The sequence below is a fragment of the Gopherus evgoodei genome, chromosome 4 (assembly GCF_007399415.2).
Source record: "Gopherus evgoodei ecotype Sinaloan lineage chromosome 4, rGopEvg1_v1.p, whole genome shotgun sequence".
In the NCBI taxonomy this organism is placed as follows: Eukaryota; Metazoa; Chordata; order Testudines; family Testudinidae; genus Gopherus; species Gopherus evgoodei.
In genome coordinates this window covers 836,268-854,233 of record NC_044325.1, presented here as the reverse complement: position 1 = coordinate 854,233, position 17,966 = coordinate 836,268, and the positions used below count along the sequence as shown (strand labels likewise).

General features: G+C 44.0%; 1 long non-coding RNA gene across 1 annotated transcript; it reads left to right on the top strand.

Annotated features, from left to right (window-relative positions):
* Positions 1-284: 284 nt before the first annotated feature.
* LOC115649681 lies at positions 285-16,934 on the top strand. The gene is made up of 3 exons (XR_003999889.1): positions 285-296; positions 4,164-4,169; positions 16,833-16,934. It is a non-coding gene; the product is annotated as an uncharacterized LOC115649681 (long non-coding RNA).
* Positions 16,935-17,966: the final 1,032 nt, after the last annotated feature.

Genomic DNA, 17,966 nt, shown 5'->3' with positions numbered 1-17,966 from the left:
GATCTGGATGACCGTGTAAACTGGAATAATTATTAGTGAAAAGTGCAAGGTCATGCATTTAGGGATTAATAATAAGAATTTTAATTATAAATTGGGGACGCATCAGTTGGAAGTAGTAGAGGAGGAGAAGGACCTCAGAGTATTGGTTGATCACAGAATGACTATGAGCCACCAATGTGATATGGCCGTTAAAAAAGCTAATGCAGTTTTAGGATGCATCAGGTATTTCCAACAAAGAGAAGGACATGTTAGTACCATTATATAAGGCCCTGGTGAGACCTCATCTGGAATACTGTGTGCAGTTCTGGTCTCCCATGTTTAAGAAGGATGAATTCAAACTGGAACAGGTTCAGAGACGGGCTACTAGGATGATCCGAGGAATGGAAAACCTATCGTATTAAAGGAGACTCAAAGAGCTTGGCTTGTTTAGCCTAACCAAAAGAAGGCTGAGTGGAGATATGATTGCTCTTTATAAATATATCAGAGGGATTATTATCAGGGAGGGAGAGGAATTATTTAAGCTTAGTACCAATGTGGACACAAAAACAAATGGGTATAAACTGAACACTAGGAAGTTTAGACTTTAATTAGACAAAGGTTTCTAACCATTAGAGGAGTGAAGTTCTGGAACAGCCTTCCAAGGGAAGCACTGGGGGCAAAAGACATATCTGGCTTTAAGACTAAGCTTGATAAGTTTATGGAGGGGATAGCCTACTTTTGGCAATTAGTTTAGCAATTGATCTTTGATTATCAGCAGGTAAATATGCCCAGTGGTCTGTGATGGGATGTTAGATGGGTTGGGATCTGAGTTACTATAGAGAATTCTTTCCTGAGTGCTGGCTGGTGAGTCTTGCCCACATGCTCAGGGTTTAGCTGATCACCATATTTGGAGTCGGGAAGGAATTTTCCTCCAGGGCAGATTGGCAGAGGCCCTGGAGGTTTTTCGCCTTCCTCTGCAGCATGGGGCATGGGTCACTTGCTGGAGGATTCTCTGCAGCTTGAGGTCTTCAAATCACAATTTGAGGACTTCAATAACTCAGACATAGGTTAAGAGTTTGTTACAAGACTGGGTGGGTGAGATTCTGTGGCCTGCATTGTGCAGGAGGTCAGACTAGATGATCATAATGGTCCCTTCTGACCTTAAAGTCTATGAGTCCATGAATCTATGAGCACAATGGGGCGGGGAGTGGTGGTACAAAGCACGAAGGAGCTTTTGCTCAGAAATTGTTCTACTGACAAACTACCCAAGCCCAGAATGATTCCTCTGGGATCAAAGCGGGGCTGTGATCCTCATGCCCAGGGACTGATGAATTAGTAGCACATCACCTCAAGACTCCATCGGCTGAGAGATTTCTCCCAATGTAACTCAAATGAGAAGCAAATCACATGCCCTGCTGTCAGCTGTGCCTGACTTTCAGGATGCCAGTGGAATCTCTATGTCCAGCGAGCTCATGTTGCCACAGCGTTTCAGGGTCAGCCCTTGGGGATCTAGGGAGAAAAGCCGTCCGGCACTTTTCATGTCTATTTGTAAGAGTGCTCACCCACCCAGAGAAATGGGCCCAGGAGAGCAGGAAAAGAGTAGGAAGGCCCACAGCTTCCTCTGGAGCAGTGTCTGATGAACTGTCTCCTCAAGTGTGACTCTGAGACAGACCCGGTTTCAGACCCTGCCTCATTAGCTCAAGCCGCAGAGACTTCTGCTTGTAGTGCACTCCCTGGTAAGGTGGCTAGGATGGCACCTGTCACATATACAAAGGATCAGTCCCACATAAGTGCCAAAATTAGAGCATCATCTGTCTGGAGAATAATTAGTATGCGAAGAGCAAATGACAGCAATTCTAGGCAGGAGATATATCTATAGAGAGATACAGAGATAGCTCCTTCCTAGTGTTCTCATCTATATCAGAACTCGAGTGTGATGCTTTTTAAAGCGCATGGGAGAAGATGGAGATCACTTCTCAGTTATAAAGTCAACTTCCTAATATAAATTGTATAGCAAAAGCTCTTTTTATGGTACTAGACTAGCAGAGACAATAAAGAAGCAAAATTTAAAAGCACTTTATCTTTAATACCAAGAGTTGATCATATAGTAACTATTGCTAATTTTATGAGCTTTAATAACCTATACACAGAGACAAGCTACAGAAAGCATGAATATTTAATAATGAGGATACAGAAGGGCTAATAGCAGAAGCTGAATTTGCATCTTTTACCTGAAGTTAGACAGGAAGCTATAATATCAAAAAGTAATGTCAGGTTTGACTGAAAATAATGCTTTCTAATGGTTTTTGGTCCCTTCAGTTCAAGTTTCATATGTTGGTCAGAAATATATATATATATTTATATAAATATAAACTCTGTTGACTGACTCCAACAAAGAATTTGCCTCATGGTTTTTCATGGTATAGTGTGGATTATCATCAATCAAATAAAATAGTATAAATGCACAAAGCTGACTTTCCCGTACTTGGAGCAGGAGGAATATAAAAGGTACTGGGGAACTGTTGGCAGTTTTCTTTACTAATATTTTGGCCTATTTTAAGAAGAAAATACAGATACTCTTTTACTGAGGAAAAATGGAGAAATCAGTATGTGAATGAGAACAGAAGCTATTTTATGTCACCTTAATAAACATACTATATGAAACAAGATATACTGAAAAAACAAATAATCAAAAATGTAATATCTGGCGTTGGCAGATGAGTGGGACTTTTGGACTTTTTGAAGGCCAATAGCTAGCCTTTGAAAATAGTTGCCTTCCCCATAGAAAGTAGGAAGCGTACTTTGTATTTTTCCAAAGGACCAGAGCTATCAAACTTTCAGCACAGCGAAAATGCAATGCCTGTTGAATTAAATGTCAATGACATCTTTTAGCCCATTGATTTATGGTTACTTCAGGGTGCTAGCTGCTCCAGAGTCTATCTGCTTGTTAGGATGGGTAGCTGACAGCTCCGTACACAGCACTTTTCCTGTATGCATTTGTACAGCTACGGGTAGGGCGTGACCCTGTACCCACTAAGTCCCATTGACAGCCGACCATCGGTGAATGATGGTGAGATCCCGGCTGCGTTAAAGTCAATGTCAAAACATCCATTGACTTCACTTGGGCTAAGATTTCACCTGGAACATTGGTCCCACTTTTGGTTCAGGCTATTTGGGGTCCAATCTTGTCATTGCAGGACAGCTCACCCCAGTCACACAGGCTGGGGGAGACAGTGGCCAACACCCTCCTAATGGACATCCTGCCACGCCTACTCTCCTACCCCCTCATGCTTTCATTGTACTGAGCAAGCATATAACCAAGTGTCTCTAAATCCGCCCCCCAGCACCCATGGGCCCCTCTGATCTGCCACCCAGGCTGGATGGTTATGCTTGTGTTACCATGTCAGGTTCTGTGACAGGGTTTCTAACAGGAAAGCTGACAGCCTCTGAAATAGTGCAGCATGAATTGTGCTGGTCTAGCACCACTTTCAAACATAAAGCACAATCAGTTTTACCTCGGTAACCTGCCATTGTGCCATGTGGTTCTGATATCTTTACTACAGCTTTAATTAACTGGCCATCATTGTCATCTGTGTGCTCACATGGCCAGTAAGGATTTGCTGAGAGGGTCTTGCACTGTATCACATGAGCGTTACTAAGTATTGTGCCTAGACAGGATTCAAGGCTGGGGTCAGTTCTCCTCTCCCACAAGTTTTAGACTGGTCTGACTCCATTTACACAGTGTGAATGAGGTGAGAATCAGGCCTAGAAACTTTATAATGACAACTAAGGGTGGTGACCCAGTTCTGACCTCAATGAACCTCCTCTCCTTTCCCAACAGAAGAGCTTCCCCCACCCCTCAGAGTTTAGGAACAGTGTGGGGAAGGAGAACCCCGCAGTGCACCTGCTGCCTACCAATTCCCAGTTCTCTCCAAAGACCTTGCCAAGACCCCAACACACCGTTGGCTTTCCCATGGTTTATAAACCCAGGCTTGTAGTGCCAGAAGGGACCAGTGTCATTATCTACTTTGACTCCACCATAGCACCACCAGAGAACCTTGCCCAGGGTTCCTGTACTTCGGCGTGTCATAAACAGATAGCTAAGGGTTAATGTTCTTACACCTGGAAAGAAGTTCCTGAAACACCTGACCAGAGGACCAATCAGGAAACCAGACTTTTTTCAGATCTGGGTGGAGGGAAGTTTTTGGGTGTGAGTCCTTTGTCTTGAATCTATCTCTCTCAGCTATGGGAGGATTTCTGTTTCCTGCTTTCTAATCTTCTGTTTCCAAGTTGTGAGTACAAAATGGTTTGTTGTTTTATATTTACATGCCTATAGTTGCTGGAGTGCTTTAAATTGTATTCTTTTTGAATAAGGCTGTTTATTCATATTTCTTTTAAGAAATTGTCCCTGTATTTCTCACCTTGATACAGAGAGACCATTTTTATGTATTTTTCTTTCTTTTTTATATAAAGCTTTCTTTTAAGACCTGTTGGAGTTTTTCTTTAGTGAGGGACTTCAGGGAAATTGAGTCTGCAGCTCACCAGGGAATTGGTGGGAGGAAGAAGTCAGAGGAAAATCTGTGTGTGTTAGATTTACTAGCCTGACTTTGCATACCCTCTGGGTGAGGGGGGAAAGAGAGATTAACTCTCGGTACTTCTGTTTTCCAAGGCTGGAATTAGAGAGGGTGGACTCCCTCTGTTTAGATTCACGGAGCTTGTGTCTGTGTATCTCTCCAGGAACACCTGGAGGGGGGGGGGAGGGAAAAGGTTTATTTCCCTTTGTTGTGAGACTCAAGGGATTTGGGTCTTGGGGTCCCCAGGGAAGGTTTTTGTGGGGACCAGAGTGCCCCAAAGCCCTCTAATTTTTTGGGTGGTGGCAGCAGTACCCGGTCCAAGCTGGTAACTAAGCTTTGAGGTTTTCATGCTAACCCCCATATTTTGGACGCTAAGGTCCAAATCTGGGACTAGGTTATTGACACGGGGTGAGGTAGAATAGACCTGTTAAATAGACATCAAGTCTGAACTTACACTACAAGGGATACAGAATCCTCCACAGCCTGTTCCAATGGTTAATTACCCTCTTTGCTCCCTCACAGACGGGCAAATACTTTCCTCTAGTGCCCAGAACAGCCTGATGATTCTGACACTGGAAAAGGCATGGTCTTGTTTGATCACAAGACTTTGAGTCAGGATCCCCAAAAGCTCATCTTGGCTCTGACCCTGATTCACTTTCTGATTAGAGGCAAGTCACTAATCTGTCTATTTCCATTGGCTGAGTACTTCCCCTTTAAATGTCTTACTCTCTGACTTATGCCATGGTGTATGGGGCCGATTGATGCACGGAGTCATCCATGCCTGGGAAAGTCTGAAGTGGAGCAAACAGAGTGCAGCAGGAAGGGAGAACTGGAGGCCCAGAATCCTGTGGTGAAAGAGGGCGACAGCCCCTTATTGAAGGAAGATGAGGCAAGAGGTTGTAAAGGATGGAGGAGCAGTGGCCATAGTGCTGGTCAGTGTGAGAGAGGGTGTGTTAAGTCCTGGCACCCAAAGATTTGCAACTGTGGATGTCTAGGGGCAGATCCTCATCTGATGTAAACAGTCACAGCTCCACTGACTGCAGGTAGCTATGGCACTTAACACCAGCTGAGGATCTGTCCCTAAATTCTTACCCCATGTGCACTTCCGAGCCTCCGTTGTTGGTGTATCCCTGAGGATCTAGTTTGTCAGTTCCCGGGGTTGGGAGGAGGGGTATTTTCCAAGGGCATGACCTGAAACACAGCGGGCAGCATTCACCATGACTCATCTTGGTGATACACCAGTGAGTCATCACTCCCAGAGTGCAGCTGGCCTGAGCTCCATACTTCCGGGCTGAGATTACCCCGGTGCTGCAGGGGACTGGGTGCCTCCCTCACTGCTAATAGACGATGTATCTAAATCCCCCAAGCTGTTCTGGATGTCTCAACCCGCGAAGAGATCATGTGATTTGGAGAGTCACCATTGCCCACATTGAACATTCCTGCTATGGCACCTGCTGCACTGACTATCCGTAGCCTCTTCCAAGGCTGTTTGGGGAGCAGGTAAAATTACCCAGTGACAGAAACGGTCACCTCCTACTTTGAAATAAGTCATTTGTCTCTGAACTCATTTCCTGTGATCAACGGCTGTACAAGAACAGTTCAGAAGAAAGATTTTCCGTTTCATTTCCAACAAAACTGTTTTAAAAATATCTGTTGTGCATTTGAAAGAACACTTTAAATTGTGATGACCTTTTGGCCTGTTCAGCTGATATCTATAATACCACTGGCTTCATACTGAAGCGAGACAATTATAACTTCAGTATCTCCTCAGTTAGACATGGATTAGTATTCATGGTGGGAGCGCGTAGAGTTCTAGTACACTTTCTCCTAAACTTTCCATATAACTCCTAGTTACGGGCTCTTGTGATAATCCCTTTGTGAAGAAGAACCCTGTATCGGGAGGAGGACAGACAAGCTGGGAATTTGCTGAATGCTCCCATGGAAATGCTGCACTGGCTGTGCATTACCTTGCCGCTAGCTTGGTCTCTAGTTGGATGTTCTCTTTTTGCTGTCCTCTGGCACAGCCAGTACAGTTACTCTGTATGGTGTCCCAGGTGACTTCTTTGTAGGCAGCAGCACCACTGCTCAGTTGGCTTGGAACAAACTCTGAGGAAAAAGGGAAAGACAATCTGTAGGAATTGTCCTGGAAGTCATGCCGATGGCAGAAATCCCACTAAAAGAGCTCTGAGTGGCTCAACTGGGTCGCAGATGCGGAGCCATCCCTAACAAATGACTTGCTATTGGACATTCTATTCTTCTGTTTCACAGATTCTAAGACTAAAAGGGACCACCACCACCAGCAGCTGGTGTGACCTCCTGCCTAGCATGGGCCAGAGAACCCATCCTGGTAAACAGCACAGGGATGTGAACTTTGTCCAGCAGGACCCAGTGTATGGCACCCTGGCTAATGGTCACCCATTAACAACAGCATGCTAAGATTTATCACTTAGCCAGTTCCAATCCATGTAATATATAGCACGTTATTTTTGTATTATGCGCCTTTCTAATTGGAAAATCAGATGGTAGGGAATTATTAATTGTAGGGTGGTAGCACCTAACGATTCCAGCTCAGGTCCGGACCCCATTGTGCTAGTCCCTGGACAGAGACAGTCCCTGCCCCGAGTGCTTTACAAACTGCATTGCTGCCCTCGCTCTCTCGTCATGTGCAGAACTGAACATCGGTTTGAATTCCCAATCGTTGCTCCGCTCTTCCTGTGTATTGCGCCCCTTCTGTTTGCTTCCCACAGACACATGCAAATGGGGTTTTGTTCAGCCAAATGTTTGGGGAATGGCTCTTCTGCAGGCAAAACCCCATTTGTCTCCTGTCTGGTCTATGCTTTGCTCACTGCCAGTGCTGGAATTGCTCCCTTGCTCTGCTACACTGCTTCAGTGGCCTTGTCAGAGGGTGCCAAGGAAATAATAGCCTGGGAAACAGGTGACCAATCACACACTGTGGATAATAAATAGTCAGAGCAAAAGACAGGTAACATGAATAGTATGAGAAAAATCCTTTGCCTCAAATACATTCACACAAGTGTTAAACAAACAGGTTAATACAAATTAAATTATGTGTATGAATAATGTATGAATAGGAAAAAAAAGCAGGAAATCAGCCAGACAAATCTTTTCACAAAAGGAGTAGAAAAACTCACAGAATCCATTATAGGGGAATTGCTAGATGAGACCATAACGCAATGTGATGAGATTAGAATTCTATATGCTATGTTACAGGTTGTTTTTCCCTTTTTTATTCCCATGTAAATGATTAATCAAAGTAACTTTCCCTGGCACCATAAGTACAGAACCTAAAATCCATGCTCAGATATTCCAGTGATGGGCATCAACATCAGAATGTGGAATAAAGGACAGAAAATGTATGACGGTGCCTGGAGCTTCAGATGCAGAGCTGAGGAACGTATTGGATGCCTCTTATAATAATTACATACAGATTCTGGAGTGTCAGCTAATGCACTTGCAACTCAGATCACTTTCAGCCTATAACCCCCCATGACATATGAAATGCCGAGATGATTAACTTTACTAAATGATCTTTGGTGCACAGTCACCTTTCTCTTTTGCTCAAAGAGCTCTCCTGGATACCATTAACAAGTGCTGTCTACATGATTTTTCCAGTGTCCTTATTGACCTTTGCTGGTGACGTTCATAAATATAGGGCTGAAGCTCTCCTTGATATTGAATAACTTTCTACAGCCAAGGGGATTAGTGCATTCGAGCAGTCAGACTGTGAAACAGACATCACTCTTCAGCTCATTATAAACAGAAATCTGATTTTATTTCTGGACATGAACAAGTTTAAAATATTTCGGTTCAGAAAGACAGGTTTAGTTTTCACCTCTGGGCTCCTAAATGCAACAAGAGAAAACATAGTCAGTTGTTTTTCAAACCCAGCTTGCTACGAAGGTGGTGTAGTTGAATTGCACTGCTGGGCTCTCATAGACTGATTGATTTAAGGTCAGAAGAGACCATCAAGAACATCTTATCTGACCTCCTGCACATTGCAGGCCTCAGAACCTCACCCATTGTCTTTATTTGCTGTCTTCTAAACAAAATAGAAACTAGAGGAACTACTGTGACAAGAGAAAGAAGTCCTTGTTGGTGCTTCACATCCTTCTGTGGTAGGAAATGAGGCCTCTGGACTTTTATGGGTTTTATTAGCAGGACCTGAACTGAAAATACAGATCTGTATGGGAATTTCCCCAAAGTCTGGGGGCCAGCAGAAGTGGGGTGGGATCAAGTGTTTTTGGCAGGTGTGCCTCTCTTGCTATGCCAACACCCATGCTATAGGTAGAGAACAGATCCGCCCCCTAATCAGAGCTAGAACTAATCCACTGGACAGGTGCAGTCCTACACAGTCCACCTTGTAAGCCCCAGGCAGAATGAGCTGTGATAACCTAATCTAGAGATGAGCAAAGCCTGGCTCTCTGTGGTTAGGACAATGATTATCCAGGTCACTTTCCTAGCTTGTTAATAAAGTTCCAACCCATTTAAAATGCAAGCAGAGTGTACATCTTGACAGCCTTTTGAGTCAGTGAGTACCATCAGAGAAAGAGGCAAATGTAAAACCAATGGCAACACACATCAAATCTATATGCATTCAGCACAGGCCTGGGCATCATCCAAGCATTGTTACATTATGGCTTATTGTAAAAAAAAAATTACATGTAGAGCTCCCTCATGGGGTGTGTCCCCCCACAGGCAGTGAAAGGTTTTTTCTTGTGGGCCTGAGGCCAATTAAGTCACCTCACTGCAGCGGGAGGGTAGACCAAGCTGACTTAGGGATGATGTCCAGCTTGTGGAGGAGCTGGGTGGTGACTGTGAAGGCTGGAAGTGTGGAGCAGAAGGGGGTTGCAGGGAGCACAGAAACGAACTCTGTGATCACTCTCTGGGACTGAAATGGAGAAACTGGGAGGGTCAAGGGAGAAGTTGGCCCTGGTAGCCTCTCTTAGACAGAGAAGTCTGGCAAAGAACCCAGAGAGATCACAGGAGCCACGAGGTGAAGCAGACTCTGGCAGTGAGGAACTCTGATAACAGAGTAGGATCTGGGCTTCCAGGGAGAGAGCCCTAGGAGGGGTCCATTTGGGGAACAGAAGAGAATGAAACGTCAAGACCAAGGAGGGCAGAAGGAGGTTTATATTTGTATTCTGAGTTGGGATTTTTTGGGGGAGAGGATTCCCAGGGAGACCCCTGTGACTCCTGACCCTGCAAGATGAGTGAGCCTCAAGAGGTGAGGAAAGGATGTTGAAAATCATTTTCCTGGTACATGTATCAGGTTTACCAAGACTCATTTTCCACACAAGCATTCCTTTATTAGTCCAAAGGCCACTTGGTGCTGGTTACATCCAAAGGACAAATATAAGCCTATTCACACTGTATCCTAGCTACAATACTGGCCTACCTATTGGCCAAATATTCAAAATGGGATTGGGACTGGGAGATACCTTCTGATCATGGCTCCAGTTCTGAGAAAGAAACCCCTAAAAACCTTGCCTTTTTATACTTTTAATAAACAGGTGATGCCATCGCTGGTTTCATGCCTTACCTAAGGCCAGATGAGGCATTTTTAAAAATGCATTAAACAAATCTGTACAGCCAATTATTTACAGCAAACCATGTTTTATTTATTTCTATTACCTCAGCCCAAATCTTAAATAAGATAATACTGGTATGTCACATATCACTACAAGTTAAACACAAACAGCTCTTATTTCTCATGATTTCATTAGTCTTTTTGGTCACATGATTTGGGCCTATCGCTCATGCTAACATCCAAACTCAATTTAAAACCATTGTTAACCCAGGTCTAATGTGGGCCTATATCTCCACAGAGGGTCTGTTTAAAAAGCTATGGTATGAAAAAGTCTAGAGAGGTGGCAGGTGTGGGCAGGGCTAGACAGACCTTGCCTGCTCACTAGAAGGCCCCGTGGGCATGGATTCCACTATCAGCCACCTGAGAAAGTGGCATGAAGCAGGGCATGAGGGCATTGGAAAGCCCAGCAAAGAGGATGTGAGGACCATGGGGCCCAGAGTTGGGGCCAAAGACCTTTTTGCAAGGATGTCTGGACTTCTATTGGTTGGACTTTGTCATCCCAAAAGGGGTGGAGACTAAATCATGGCTTGTCTGGAGGGCCAAGTTATGGGAAGGGAGATGGTCACTGGCCTGGACCAACCGTTGGCAGGGGGTGCTGCGCATGAGAGAGCAGCTGCACCACATCCAGCCACAAGGATGCACTCTCCTGGAGAGACGGCATTTCATAGAATCATAGAAGATCAGGGTTGGAAGGGACCTCAGGAGGTCCCTTCCTTATGGGGAAAGTGGTGGATGTGATATTCCTTGACTTTAGCAAAGCTTCTGATACGGTCTCCCACAGTATGCTTCCCAGAAAGTTAAAGAAGTATGGATTGGATGGATGGACTACAAGGTGGATAGAAAGCTGGCTAGATTGTTGGACTCAACGGATAGTGACCAACTGCTAAATGTCTAGTTGGCAGCCGGTTTCAAGTGGAGTGCCCCAAGGGTCGTTCCTGGAGCTGGATTTGTTCAATATCTTCATTAATGATCTGGAGGATGGCGTGGACTGCACCCTCAGCAAGTTTGCAGATGACACTAAGCTGGGGGGAGAGGTAGATACGCTGGAGGGTAGGGATAGGGCTCAGAGTGACCTAGACAAATTGGAGGATTGGGCCAAAAGAAATCTGATGAGGTTCAACAAGGTGGAGTCCTGCATTTAGGACAGAAGAATCCCATGCATTGCTACAGGCTGGGCACCGACAGGCTAAGCAGCAGTTGTGCAGAAAAGGACCTGGGGATTACAGTGGATGAGAAGCTGGATATGAGTCAGCAGTGTGCGCTTGCTGCCAAGAAGGCCAATGGCATATTGGCTGTATTAGTAGGAGCATTGCCAGCAGATTATTCTGGGAAGTGATTATTCCCCTCTATTCAGCACTTGTGAGGCCACATCTGGAGTATTGCATCCAGTTTTGGTCCCGCTACTACAGAAGGGATGTGGACAAATTGGAAAGAGACCAATGGAGGGCAATGAAAATGATTAGGGGGCTGGGGCACATGACTTATGAGGAGAGGCTGAGGGAACTGGGGTTATTTAGCCTTCAGAAAAATAAAAGTGAGGGGGGATTTGATAGCAGCCTTCAACTACCTGCAGGAGGGTTCCAAAGAGGATGGAGCTTGTCTGTTCTCAGTGGTGGCAGATGACAGAACAAGGAGCAATGGTCTCAAGTTGCAGTGGGGGAGGTTTAGGTTGGATATTAAGAAAAACGTTTTCACTAGGAGGGTGGTGAAGCACTGGAATGGGTTACCTAGGGAGGTGGTGGAATCTCCTTCCTTAGAGGTTTTTAAGTCAGACATAAAGCCCTGGCTGGGATGATTTAGTTCGTGCTGATCCTGCTTTGAGCAGGGAGTTTGACTAGATGACCTCCATAGGTCTCCTCCAACCCTAATCTTCTATGATTCCTCACCTTGGGTGGAAATTCTCTATTGAAACTGGTTTTCTACAGAAAACTGTTTGTTTGTTGTTCTTGTTTTTTAACCAAATGTGTGTGTGGGGGAGGAATTTGTGTGTGGAAAATGTCTGCCTGCTGAGGAAAAATGTGCTTGTCAAGGAAGAAGTGAAAACAAAAAGCTTTTCCAACAAAAACTTTCAGGTCTTTCAATTTTGTTTTGTTTTTTGACGAAAAAATGAAAATTTTCAACAGAAAGAAAAATATTTTTCCAGCTAACACTAATTAAATATAATGTGTAAGAAAATATTTTATCATCAACACAAACAACATGAGCACTTGAATAAGCAAAACTACTTGAATGATTTTTTGCAGAAAGCAAACACAGCAATATTTGCTAATACATCAGTTGGCTGTTCGAAACCAAACTTTAGTACATACTTGCACTTTTTTTTATAGGAGGTGGTAAATAGGTTGTAGGAATTGCTCCAGAACCATGAGAGACAGAGTGGGTGAGGTAATATCTTTTACTGGCCAACTTCTCTTGGTAAGAAAGACAAGCTTTCAAGCCACACAGAGCTCTTCTAGAACCGTGGACATGCATGGTGCAAATCTGTCCAGGTACTATTTTAGGAAATGAATTTTTGAGCTTTCAGCACACAATGCCACTAAGTCTGCCACGGAAAACCAGCTTCTAAATTATTAGGCAGCCTAAACTTTTCCTCAAATTTGAATATTTTAGGAAAACAGAATTAAGTTATAAAACAAGTGGTATTTTTGTAAATCAGAACTGTCAATGAGATGAATGACTTTTATATATTATGGCATGAGAAACCCCTTCAAAGCACTTTCTCTGCCACAATGGGTGCCCACAATGCACCAGCAGTGCTCTGCATTAACTAGCCTCCACTCTTCAATTTACAACCCCGTTATTCTCTTGCTTCTCATTTCACTTGTTCTCTGTGTGCTTCTTGATCCTGGGTTCCATTTCATTCCATGACGAGCTCCTGGAAGCCCCTTGGTAGTGCTGTTTTTAACATATTGAGAGTCTCTGTGGGTCATTTCTCCAGCCCAGTGCCAGAGACTGTTTAATCTGAAGCACAGTCTAGCTGAGATTCCAGTACAATGTAATGGAAGAGCAGAAATTCAGAACACTATGCTGACACTCAGCCCAGGAAAACCAGCGATTATCTTCTCCTCCTCCATGGCACATGGTCATAGGTCTAGATCTGTGGTGGGTTAAATGAGATCACAGCAATGCATAGTACCTGCTCTTGGGCATGGAAGCTGAGAATTGCTGTATCTGTCTCATTTCCACAGGAATAATCGCCTCCTTAGTCACTGTTAAAAGGACAGAAGGCCGGATTCCCTGCTGCCCTGCACCTTGCGCTGTAATTTCCTTCTCTGCAGACTGAGCTTAAGCATGTGACCATTCTGTTCTGGCAGCTTTTACAACCACTTTGCTCTCATTGCACAGTTGCCAATGAAGACACATGATGCAGGGCAGAGGAGGATCATAACAGTGATTCATTCAGGGTAACAGCTGCCCTGGCTCCAGCAACAAGCATGTTTGGAGGCGAATTAATGCCAAAGAGGGACATGGCCTTTGTGCAGGGTCCCTGGAGTGAGGGGAAAGCTGAGAAATCTTTGCTCTTCTTTGCTGGTGATTTCAAGCCTCTGTGTGCCCTACAGATAAGTGCACAGTATAAGCCATCCAGCTGTGGCATCACAAAGGGGCCTATTAAGCAGGGAAAGCTCACAACACAGTTAAGAGAGGGTTTTTTTGTCTTTTGTCTATTTACCTTTTTTTCATTCTGTGTTTTAATTTCTTTTCTCCTTCCTTCTGTGGCAGAAAAATGCAAAAGACACAATATTTTCCACTGGTTCTGAGGGATTACAAAACCGCCCCGCTGCCAGGGACTGGCTCAGTGGGCTGCCAACTAACCGCTGTTATTTTTATTCTAGCTCATACTCCATCTATCGTCATAGAGATCCGGAAATGAGTATTGATCAGAGCAGTGTAAAACATGTAATTTTCCCTTCACAGGAGTTTATGCAAATGTTTCCCTTGATTTCAATGCGCCCAAGGAAGTCTTTTCATTGAAGTTTGCTTTCAGACAAACCTGACATTCACAACTAAAGTCCCACATTTAACCTAAAGCAAACAGAATCACAAACTTTGCCCAGTTTGATGAGAAGCCATAAACTGGGACCAAGCTGGCTTGAAAAGCTGATGAACCCTAGAGGTTTTTTCCCTAGTTCCACTCTGAGTTGCGAATCTGTAACAAATCCCTCAACCAGGTGAGCTGCTCGCAGTGTCAGGTTCCACACTGCACACAGACATAGGGTTGACTACAAGTGCTGGAGTAGGCATGACAATTTCAGTGGGACACTGGACTGTCTGCAGTACCCTCTGTCACATGGCTGGAAACTGGAGAGACAGCAGTAGATCAAAACACATTTAAATGTAGGTGGAAATAAAATAGAATAGCAGAGACAGGAAAGCTCGAGTGTGACTATTTCCTTCTCTCCATATGGATTATGGGCCCAGAACTAGGCTCTGTATGTCAGCACTAGTAGCAAATACAGAGTAAAATAACCTCCTACCTCCTTCCTTCTACTTGAGATCCCCCCAAAGGTAACTTTATGGCTATAAACGTAGCTGCCAATTAGAAATTTTATTAGACCTATGCATTTTTTTAAGACCTATTAGACCTGGGGCTGAAGGGACTAATGTTATCTTGGGTTGCATAAATGGGAGAGAGGACTATGCAATGCCCAAGGGGAAGCACGATTTTTTTTCCCACTCCCTGGGCTAGGTGTCAGTTAGTTGTTTTTTCTTAGTTTAACCCCAACATTTTTCAAATGTTTTGGCTGGGCCAAAGTTCTCTCTCATTCCTGTCTCAAAGACAAGCCAGCAAAACCAAAGGCACAGCTGTCTCTGCACAATCAATAGCATCCAGAGTGCTTAGTCCTCAAGTCTCACACTGACTCTCCAAAGCTGGAAATCGTTTATTCAGAATTCAGTAGCCAATGGGGAAGTCAGCAGTTCCTTAAGAGCCGTCAGTTTGTCATCATCATACTCTGAGAACTGTAAAATGACTATTTCCAAAATAATAGTGGACAGTCTGGAGTCTGTTTGAAACTGGACAGTTTCTTTAATCAGCAGTGGCTCAATACCTGCTGCAGGTTTCCAGCCTCTGTACACTGCACATGTCCAGCCTCCACTGGGTACTGTGAGGCGCCGGGCTAGACAAGATCCTGCCCTGTCTCAGGTGTGCAGAGAACTTTCCATTTCGATGGAAATCACTGGCATCAAATGGAACAGAGCTCAGACAATCTACAGCAGATGCGTGGCCCCATCTCTGAACTACCCGAGGAAGGTCTAGAATTTCTGGGGGAAGATGGGGGCGGAAGTGGCTCTGTGGGATAAAATCATAGAATCATAGGCCTGGAAGGGCCCTCAAGAGGTCATCTAGTCCAGTCCCCTGCCCTCATGGCAGGACCAAATACTGTCTAGACCACCCCTTATAGACATTTATTTAACCTACTCTTAAATATCTCTAGAGATGGAGATTCCACAACCTTCCTAAGCAATTTATTCCAGTGCTTAACTATCCTGACAGTTAGGAAGTTTTTCCTAATGTCCAACCTAAACCTCCCTTGCTACTGTTTAAGCCTGTTGCTTCTTGTCCTATCATCAGAAGTTAAGAAGAACAATTATTTTCCCTCCTCCTTGTAATAATCTTTTATGTACTTGAAAACTGTTCTCATGTTCCCTCTCAATCTTCTCTTCTCCAGACTAAACAAACCCAATTCTTTTCAATCTTCCCTCATAGGTCTTGTTTTCTAGACCTTTAATCATTTTTGCTGCTTTTCTCTGGACTTTTTCCAATTTGTCCACATCGTTCCTGAAATGTGGCACCCAGAACTGAACACAAAACTCTAGTTCAGGCCCAATTAGTGCAGAGTAAAGCAGAAGAATTAGTTTGTGTCTTACTGACAAAACTCCTGCTAATACATTCCAGAAGGATGTTCTCTTTTTTTGGAACAGCATTACACTGTTGACTCATATTTAGCTTGTGGTCCACTATGACCCCCAGATCTCTTTCCACAGTGCTCCTTCCTAGGCAGTCATTTCTCATTTTGTATGTGTGCAACTCAATTTTCCTTCCTAAGTGCAGAACTTTGCATTTGTCCTTACTAAATTACATCCTATTTTCTTCAGATCATTTCTCCAGACCTTCCTCTCAGTAAATAAGGGAGTAAATTGTTCCCTATGAAATTTGTCCCAACTGTTCCTGGGTCAGCCAAAGGGAGCCACTGGACAGCAGTACCAAGGACTCCCTAGCATGGTCCTTCCAAACCTTCCCAGGTCATGGCCACCCCCATGAATGTAATGGTCTAGACCTCCTCTCTGAGCAGGAAATTGGCAGTGTCTTATGAGGACATGTCCACTGTATATTTCACAAGAGTTGTCTCTGCTGCTTTGGACAAATAGATTTGAGTCCTGCTTTTCTTGCATCACTTTTCAGGGGAGATTTTCAACAATAGAAATAGGCCTATATAGGCACCTAACTACCACCAACTTTCAATAACATTCAATCAGATACATACAAATAGTACAATAGGAATAATTCCGTATATCCAGAGACTTATCCCTTGGTAATATCAACCTACTCCTCTAAATGAAGGTCAGCCCATTGCGATTCAGTTAGCCCATGAATGGATCACAGGGGCTGGAGGCTCAAGAGATTATTTTACCTCTGTATTTTACACTGGTGCAAGCTCTGCCAGAAGCAGTTCTGGAGCCCACAATTCAAGAAGGATGTTGATTAATTGGTAGAGCTCAGAGAAGAACCAGAGAATGACTAAACGATTAGAAAACATGCCGTAGAGTCACAGACTCAAGGAGCTCCAGCTACTGAGTTTAACAAAGGGAAGGTTATGAGGTGACTAGATAACAAGTAGCTACATAGGGAACAAATATTTGACACTGGGCTCTTCAATCTGGCAGAGAAAGGTCTAACACGATCCAATGGCTGGAAGCTGAAGCTAGACAAATTCAGACTGGAAATAAGGATTACATTTTGAACAGTGAGGGTAACTAGCCATTGGGGCACCCTACCAAGGGTCATGGTAGATTCCCCATCACTGGCAATTTTTAAATTAAGATTGAATGTTTGAAACAAACAAGTCACAATTATTCTGCTGCCTTGGTGAGTCATTATTCATTGCTCCTTGCTTTGTTTAAAAGTCATAATATCTTTTTATTAGCAGCTATGTGAAGAATGGATTTCTGAGTATAGCATGGAATTCCTACTCTCGTCTGTAACTGGCAGCATCTCATGCCACCTGCAACTTGCCTCTGCAGTCTGACTGGCAAAATACCCCTTGGGAAGAGCATCGCCTCCATTCATAATCCAGCCAAGCTGTTTCTGGAGGGTGCAGAGAGAGAGATGGATGCAGCTTCAGAAGGGTTATCAACAGATACCTTTTGTGGTACCAGATGGAAGCACTTACTCTCAAATAACGAATCATAAAAACTTAGTCTCTTTTTCAAACTAGGCTAAGCAATGGAAAGGAAGGGACCTTTCTCTATCCTATAGCAAATACGGGTGTCAAATAAGCTTTGGAGTCGTGATATCAGGCACATCTTTACAAGGGTTTACACATAACTAGTAGGGATTTGTCAAGAGCTGCCTTCTTTGCAGAACCCTTCCGTATCCCAAACTTTGGGGATCCGAATAAAATAGACTTTCATCACCTCTGTGTTTGTTTTGTAAAGCTAAAGACACCCTGTTTTTCTCATCACAGAGGCTGGAGAATGCACACACATGCATGAAGAGGAACTTATATCTAATTCCCCTGGGTATTGGTGGCTGAACGAATGGGGAAGGTTCTAGAGCTCATTGCAGAGGGGTAAATACTGGACTG